Here is a 9,055-nt window from a genome sequence, read left to right as displayed (position 1 = left end):
TAGATCCAGAATGGTATGTTGCCTTGAAAATCAAGGTAGATAACCTCCTTCAGAATGGGTCAATCCGAGAAACACTCTACTCGAGCTGGGTTGCCAACCCGATTCTGGTAAAAAAGCCCAATGGCAAGTGGCGGACCTGTGTTGATTTCACCGACTTCAACAAAGTATGCCCAAAGGACAGTTTTCCCCTACCCAGGATCGACTAGCTCATTGATGCCACCTCCGCACATGAGTTGCTGAGTTTTATGGATGCATACTCGGGATACAATTAAATTTCAATGTACGTGCCAGACGAAGAGCATACCTCCTTTGTAATAGATTGGGGGCTGTATTGCTATAGGGTTATACCCTTTGGCCTGAAAAACGATGGAGCGACTTACCAGCGGCTGGTTAACCGAATGTTTTTCGAGCAGATCAGAAAGTCGACGGAAGTCTATGTTGATGACATGCTAGTCAAGTTGCATGTGGCTTCAGATCACATAGCACGTCTCACTGAGATGTTCAACATTTTCGGAAATATAGAATGAAGCTTAATCTTTTCAAATGCTCATTTGGAGTATCCTCAGGAAAATTCCTAGGGTACATGGTTAACCAGCGGGGAATAGAGATCAACCACGAGAAAATCCAAGCTCTCTTCGACATGAAAAGCCCGACCAACCGAAAATAGGTTCAAAGTCTCAATGGGTGAATAGCGGCGCTTAGTCGCTTCATATCAAGGGCAACATATCACTACTTGCCATTCTTCAAAATTCTCAGGGTCAATAACTACTTTGAGTGGACGCCCGAGTGCGAACAAGCATTTTAGAGCATTGAAAAGCACCTTGGAAAACCACCTCTTCTGTCCAAGCCTCTCCCGCAAGAAATTATGCTCCTATATTTATCTGTCTCTCAGTACACAGTCAGTGCAGCATTGGTTCGGGAGAAGAGTAAGGTTCAATGGCCAGTGTATTACGCGAGCAAGTGTCTGTTAGATGTCGAGATGCGGTATCCGTAAATGGAGCAATTAGCTTATGCCCTGCTAATCGCTTCCCGAAAGTTGCGACCTTACTTCCATGCCCATACAATCCATGTAATGACGAGTTGCTAGCTCAAACAGGTCCTCCAGAAACCAGAGGCATTGGGTAAATTGCTCAAATGGGCCATTGCACTAAGTCAGTTCGATCTGCAATATAGACCGAAAGCAACCATCAAAGGGCAGGTTGTTGCTGATTTCATTTTGGAATTCTCATATCATCCGACCAAAAAATCCGAGCAACAGGCCAACAAAGTCAACCATAATACTTTTAGAGTCACCCTTAATGGCTCAATCCCAAAGAGAGTATTTCATCTCTGATCAACTTCCGGCAGACTATCATCGCACAACAACTATTGAAACAAGAAAAAATAGTAAAAGTGGCAGAATGATCATCCTTACCTCTTGAAATGAGAAGATTAGTCCTCCTGCTCCGGATATCAAGTGTGCACCAATCTGATAGACAAAGAACCAAGGCTCACGAAAATCTCTTGCTCTCTCTGAGAAGATGACTATTGTGATATTGCCTGAAGTAACCTTGGGATTTTATAGGGAAGGAAATGGCGCTTTGGTTTCCCCAAGTCAAACGACGTTTGGGCAGAAAATGCATCTGACCGTTGATTGTGACCACATGTCGTGAATCAACGGAGAAGAGTGACCGTCATGGTTCGAGAAACCAGATCATCGTCCTCTTCTGTTGAAACACTCAAACGACGGCACGTTTTCCCTCCTCCATATTAAATGCTCTGATAGGGAATGTCATTTCAGCATGGCTCACATTTAATGTGCATGGCTAGCACTTATTGCGCACAGGACACGTTTGCTAGAGCAAAAGGTGTTTCATTAAATGTATCTACTACAAAAGTGCAACGGATAACATCTGAAGAGGTCGTTATGTACAACACTCTTTGGCTCATGTCTCATCGCAAAGCGGCGTGACCCCTCGATCTTGTCTCGTGTCAATCGCGAGGTGACGTGACTCTTCGACTTGGATGTGTATCGGTCGTGAAGCAACACGATCGTTTGCCTTAAGCAAAAATTTCCGCTAAGTGCAACCAGGTCGTGAGCCTTGGCTAAAGACCAAAGCCATCGTCGTGGCACTGGATATGGTCTAATACAGGTCACTAACCCTTAAAGTAAAGGCCATTTTAGGTCGCCTGCATGAAAATGTTTCTTTGACCTCTTTGCATCCAAGACAGGTCAACCAGTGTTCAAACGCATCAAATCAAGGCATAATATGTAGTTTCCAAGGTTCGATTCTCAAACCTTAAAAACTAGGGGACTTCTATTATGCCTGGAAAAGTAGGGTTGATGCAGAACCCTGTCAGCGTAAGTGGTCAGAGCTTAGGTAAGTCCAGGTGTCGTTCAGGTGTAGCCACGTCACGCGTTGACGCAAGAGGCGTGCCCCTGCCAGTGTAGTAGGTGTGCGTCAAGCGGGTGAAAGGCTAGAGGTGATCCACTTGTCCAATCCCTGCAAGAATCTAGTAAATCACTCGAGCAGGTGAATAACGAGGTGTAAGGAAGGATTTGGATGGCAATCTGACCCACTTCCTGATTTAGTAATCATTACCTCAATCCATCCTACTATAAATAGAGGTCTCATCTCCCGTTTGTAAGATTAGCTAATTTCTCTCTGTAATAGCATACTTATTTTCTCTTTGTAATCACTTGTAAATCAGCTCGCTGAAGGCGACCTGACCTCAGTATATTAATACAATATCAGTGGACGTAGGAATCGCTTGTTTAAGCATCCGAACCACTTTAAACATCGTTCCCTGTCTTTTATTCATTCTTATACCCCCATTCGCGTGTGTTCTCTGAGTCAGCTCAGCATTTCACACGTGCGTTTAGTTGGTGTCAAAATCACGCATCAACAACAGCTTTTTTGGAGATAAATTTCTATGTCTTGCATTCATTCATTCTCCTTTTTATAGACTCTACTACAACTTACTCAACTACTCCCACTTTGCCCACTACACGGACGTGGGTTACTTGCTAAAGACTAGGAATTAAACTGACTCAACTTCACCCACTTTGTCTACTACATGGACGTGGGTTACTTGCTAAAAACTAGGACTTGAACAAGGAAAATACAAAAGACTCATGCATAAAATAAGGCACTACCACATAACCAACACCATCCTCACAACTTGGTTCGTAGCAATGATGTTTTGGATGAGTATGCCTCTCAAGTTTTGGAGAGAAAGTCGATGAAACTTTCTCATGAAAGAATAATTGATGATTGTTTGTTTATACAATTCAAGTGGGTTTTAATTAGGATAAGTTTTCATTCTAGGTATGTTTTATTTATTCTAGGTGGTCTTTCTGGTTTTTATTGAAATAATAAAAAAAAATGGGTTAATTTGAGATTGTTTAGATTATAAATGTCAAAGTCAGCCTTAATTGCCACGCCATAATGTCCAGTCAACACACCGAAATTGCCATGTCAGCAATTTTTTATGGAAAAAATGTCATCTCATCAATATTTAACGCCGTAAGAAAAAATATGGAAGTTTGATATCTTCAATAGGAAAAACTTAAAGTTCGGTACCTTCAATAGAAATAATTGATAGTTTGGAACCTTCAACAGGAAAAAAAATAGTTTAATACCTTCAATAGGAAAAAAGTGATAGTTCGGTACCTCCTGATGTAATTAAGCCTTTCTAAAGCACAAGTATATTTGAGTTAACTTTTATTCACTTCCAAAAATAAACAAATAAAAAAAAGTTCAAAAAATTCAAGAAGATTTGCTTTGAAAATCTTTTGTTTATTAAGTATGATTAAATAAACGAGAAATTGAAAGGATTAAGAAAGAAAATAAAAATAAAAAGATTACAAAAGTAAAGAAGTTAAAAAGGACTAGGAAAAAGTTAATTTGTGAATAAAATAAAAGTTATTCAATTTAATTGATTTTGGGGTTTCAAAAAAGTTTAGGGAAGGCTTAAATAACTCACTCTAAATTAAATGCCTAAGGCCCAAATAAAAGAATCAAGAAATAAGACCAAGTTAAGTGGGTCTCAATTTAAGTATGTAATTATGGGTCAGTGATCCAATACAATGGCTTAAGCCCAAGAGGCAAATTAACTAAGTCATCCTAAAATTATAACTGCCACGTACAATAATAATCCATTTAAAGATAATTGAAACATCAACTTTATGCGATTAGTTGATGTTTGGGCAAACAATTGTAATGGACCACGTCAGGTCCAATAACGAAGTAAACATATTACGACACAGTGCTTTAGCTCAATTCCGGTTGGGTCTATGCTTAATCTATCTCATGGATTAACCATCCTATGGGATGACCCAATTTGTGAGAAAAAACATTCTATAGGTTCACCTGTTCTACGAGTTGTACCACACCATGAGTCAGCCCTCTGCACGAGCTGGACTACTTTATGAGTTGGGCTTCTTTACGAGTAGGGCCACCCTACGAACTAGGCCAACTTACTCTGAGTTGGGTCTTTTTATAAGATTAAGCTAAACCGAGCTCCCACTTTCGTCCCAAATAGGAATCAGAATCCTATCATCTTCCTAATTCATTCAAGATCTAGTATCTTACATGAATTAGTACTCTTGAACCGATAAAGGAAAGGAACAAGAGTTCCTTCCTAATTCAAACTCCCATACTAAGTAAAACTCAGAGTTCTACTAGGACTCAAGCTCCCTTGAGCTCCTATATAAACAGAGGTCAAGCCTTTCATTATGGAGGCATAAATAGCCTAAAGCTTTAGCTCCTAAATTCTTGCTCTCAAGAATCGTCGTCTTTCCTCACCGTAAAGCTTAGTTCTAACTAACTTTACCACCATTCATATCCGCAAAGCTATGCTTTGGCTATTTTGTGTTAGTCTAGCCCTAGCCACATTACGGTAAAACCTTTCACGCTCTCAGCCCTCACTAAACTTGCATTTAATTGTGCTAACTTGAGCGTTGGAGTGCCTACGGTAGACACCACACCAATGTCCTCTAAGCCTTCACATTCATTCTTTCTTACTGTGTAGATCCATACAATTGTTAGTGGCTCACTTCTCACAAGATCTGTCCCTTCTAAATCAACCATAGATTTTACCGTCTACAATTTGGTGCCCATCGTGGGGCCCTAACAATCTTTTAACTCAAAACAACTTGCTCCATTCGCTCCCACTCTCTCTGTTCAGCCATGATGACTAGAGGCATTGAAACCCCTATGTCTGATGTTGCAGCTTAGATTGCAGCTCTCATTGCGCTTGTGTAAGAGAGAAACAACAAGTACCAAACCTTGGAAGCTCAGAACGTCACTATCTGTGCGGAGAACCAAGTCTTTCAAGATAAGGTAAACCAATTCTACTCCCTTGATTGGGCTTTGAGTCAACAACATGCCTCTTTCTCTCACCTCCTCGTTCATCCTAGACAATTATTCATCAACCCAGATCATGGAACCCTAACAAGCCAATCCCATCTCCACTTGGTTCTAACCACTGCTACGCCCTTAGTCAAGCCAACCCAAACAGGGACCACTCAACATATCACTTTCTTGGCCATCGAACCATTTATCTAAACAACCCTGCTCCAACAGTACTAAGTAAACACGCCTTCACCTCGCCCCAAACTTATCTAGTCGGTTTGACTTTCACTCATCTAGCTCCGCTTCCACTCATCTGGTCGACTCCACTTCATTCATCTAGTCAACTCAACCTCCACTTTTTCAGTCAACTCGACCTCTCTCATCTGCAACTTAGAGAGTGGGGGACACGACCTTGCACGACCTCATTAGGCCACTCGGCCTCACTCGGCTTACACTCTTTCAATCATCTCGACCTCACTCATCCACAACTTAGAGAGTGAGGGACACGACCTCACTAGGCCATTCGGCCTTACTCATCTGCAACTTAGAGATTGGGGGACATAGACTCAATTGGCCTCACAAGGACTCACTCAGCCTCATAAGGCCTCACTTTACCTCACTCAGCCTCACTAAGCGTTACAGGCCTCACTTGGACTCACTCGACCGCAACTTAGAGAGTAGAGGATATGGCCTTACTAGGCCTCCTCACTCAACTTCACTCATCCGCAACTTAGAGAGTAGGGGACATGACCTCACTCGGCCTCACAAGACCTCACATGACTTCACTAGGTCACTCGGCCTTACTTAGTCTTACATGACCTCACTTGGCCACTCGACCTCAGTCAGCCGCAACTTAGAGAATGGAGAACTTGACCTCTTCACACGACCTCACTTGTCAGCAACTTAAAAAGTGGAGGACATGGCCTCATTTGGCCTTACTCGGACTCAGTTGGCCTCACTCAGCCTCACACAGTCTCACTTGGCTCACCCTCAAAACTCCCACTTGAAGTCTCTTCAAAAGAGTCATTTAACTCTTCCCTATGCCTCTCCTATTTGCTCCGCTGTTCTTCGGTCAGCTTGACTCTTCCCCAAGGCTTCCATTCACTTTTAATAGTCATTCAACTCTTCCCACAATGACTCTTCTTCTTTCCACTCTTCTCTGTTTAGCTTGGCTCATCCCCAAGGCTTTCTCATCAAAAGTCAATTGACTCTTCCCACGCGCTCCCATTTGTTTCGCTCTTCTCCACTTAGCTTGGCTCATCCCTAAGGCTTTCATTCACTTTCAAAAGAGTCATTCAACTCTTCCCCACGCATCTCTTCTTCTCTTCACTCTTCTCTGCTCGGCTCAGCTCTTCCCCAAAGCTTCCATTCATCTTCAAAATAGTCAGTCAACTCTTTCCTACTCAGCTACTCTTCGCTCCACGCTTCACCACTCGGTTCAGCTCATCGCCAAGGCCTCCACTCGTCTTTAAGAGTAATTCCACACTTCTCCACTTAGGTCCTCTTCACTCTGCTCGACTCATCCCCAAGGCTTCCACTTGTCTTCAAAAGAGTCAATCAACTCCACCCCACTCAGCTCCTCTTCGTTTCACTCTTCTTTGCTTTACTTATCCACAAGGCTTCCACTCGTCTTCAAAAATGTCATTCAACTCTTCCACACTCAACTCTTCGCGACTCGGCTCGGGTCGGCTCGACTTGGCTCATCCCTAGGACACCCGCTTGTTAAAGTCTCTAGAAGTCACTTGACTTTTCGTGACTCGGCTCCACTCATCCCCAATGCGTCCACTCTTTTTAGAAGAGTCCTCGACTCTTTGTGACTTGGCTCGTCTCATCTCTAAGACGCCTTGACTCTGCAACTCAACTCGACTCATCCCCAAGACACCTCGACTCTTCGCGACTTGGCTTGGCTCGGCTCATCCCCAAGATGTTCACTAGTTGAAGTCTCTTCAGAAGAGTCACTCAACTCTTCAAAACTCGGCTCGACTCATCCCCAAGATGTTTCGATGCTTCATGACTTGACTCGGCCCAATCACACTCAAACTTAACCAATTTCAGTCAGCTCAGCTTGGTCAAGCTCGGCATCAAATGGATAGTACATCCTTGACATGACCTATTCATTCAAAGTATGAAAAGTCATGTTCTATAAGCTTCCAGGCCTATGATGCATGCAAATGCAACACCTAATTTTACCTCACTTAAAACCTATAGCAATGTTGCGTATAACATAACGTAAGTAAGAGTCTTTCCTACAAAAGACTTTTCCAATTAACTAATTATCTACTTTAACCAAGTTGTATGTGTGATGAATTAGAAGCACTTAAAACTAACAAACTAAAAATAAACAATTTAAAAGCAAACAAATAATTACAAAAGATAATTCTATAAGAGAAACTAGATTGAAGGATTATTCGCCACCACTAGACATGAATTGGATATAATTAAAGCACTCTTAACTTTCTACTGTCTTAATCACATCAACTCAGAAAATACCAAACATTGACAAGTTCCATCTTTCCTTACTGAGTCGTTGGATTGGACACGGTCATCACCCAATTCCCTATTTATTAGATAACCTAGGATATGATCTCTAGATTCAAAGTAATAAAAGCATTAAGTTGCAACCTACTGAATCAAGGCTAAACTCATATGGTCGGTTTAATTATCTTGAGTGATTACCCCCCATGTATGCAGACATACACTTTACCACTAGTTATTTAGGTTAATAAAGTGATTCCGTACTAAACAACCTAAATGGGCATTAATAGATTAATCCTAATGATTTAATTGTGCACTTAAACAATTAAGACAATCTATTTAAACCCTATTCTCAGAGAATAAATCATATAATCAAGAGGGATCAAAGGACAAAAAGTTACAGATTTTATTAATCACAAGACATGTCTAGGGTTTGGAAGTCACCCTCAATCACAAAAGAATTAATTATCAATGAATAAAAATAAAAACATCAACATATTATCGATAACAAATAAAAACAAAGGAGAAGAAAAACTTAGTAAAACTTGGATGGATTAATGGAGTTCCTTCCTAATTTAGACTCCCATACCAAGTAGGACTCAAAGTTCTACTAAGCCTCAAGCTCCCTTGAGCTCCTATATAGACAGAGGTCAAGCCTCTCATTATAGAGGCATAAATAGCCTAAAACTTTAGCTCCTAAATTCTTTCTCTCAAGAATCATCATCTTTCCTCACCGTAAAGCTTAGTTTCGACTAACTTTACCACCCTTCGCCTCTGTAAAGGTATGCTCTGGTCACTTTGTGTTAGTCCAGCCTTAGCCACGTTACGGTAAACCTTTTCCCGCTCTCAACCCTCACTAAATTTGCCTTTAACTATACTGACTTGAGCGTTAGAGTGCTTACGGTAGACACCACACCGGTGTCCTCCGAGCCTTCACGTTCGTTATTTCTCTCTATGCAGGTCCATACAATTGTTAGAGGCTCGGTTCTCACAAGATCCCTCCCTTCCGAATCAACCGTAGATTTTACTGTCTACAATTGGTACATAAACTAGCAAATAAGGTGATGAGGTGACTAACAATTATTAAACATAAATTAGGCTGTTAACAACGTGCTAGCACCCCTAAAGCATGGTTAGTTAACAGCTCAAAGTCAAGACTCTTTAAATTCTGAGAGATGAGCCAAGGCCTAAAGAATAAGGATGTTGAATCATCGTTACAAACTCACTTAAAGATATTAGTTACC

This window comes from Pistacia vera, unplaced genomic scaffold (assembly GCF_008641045.1).
Source record: "Pistacia vera cultivar Batoury unplaced genomic scaffold, PisVer_v2 Contig108, whole genome shotgun sequence".
NCBI lineage: Eukaryota > Viridiplantae > Streptophyta > Magnoliopsida > Sapindales > Anacardiaceae > Pistacia > Pistacia vera.
This window is presented reverse-complemented; position numbering follows the sequence as displayed.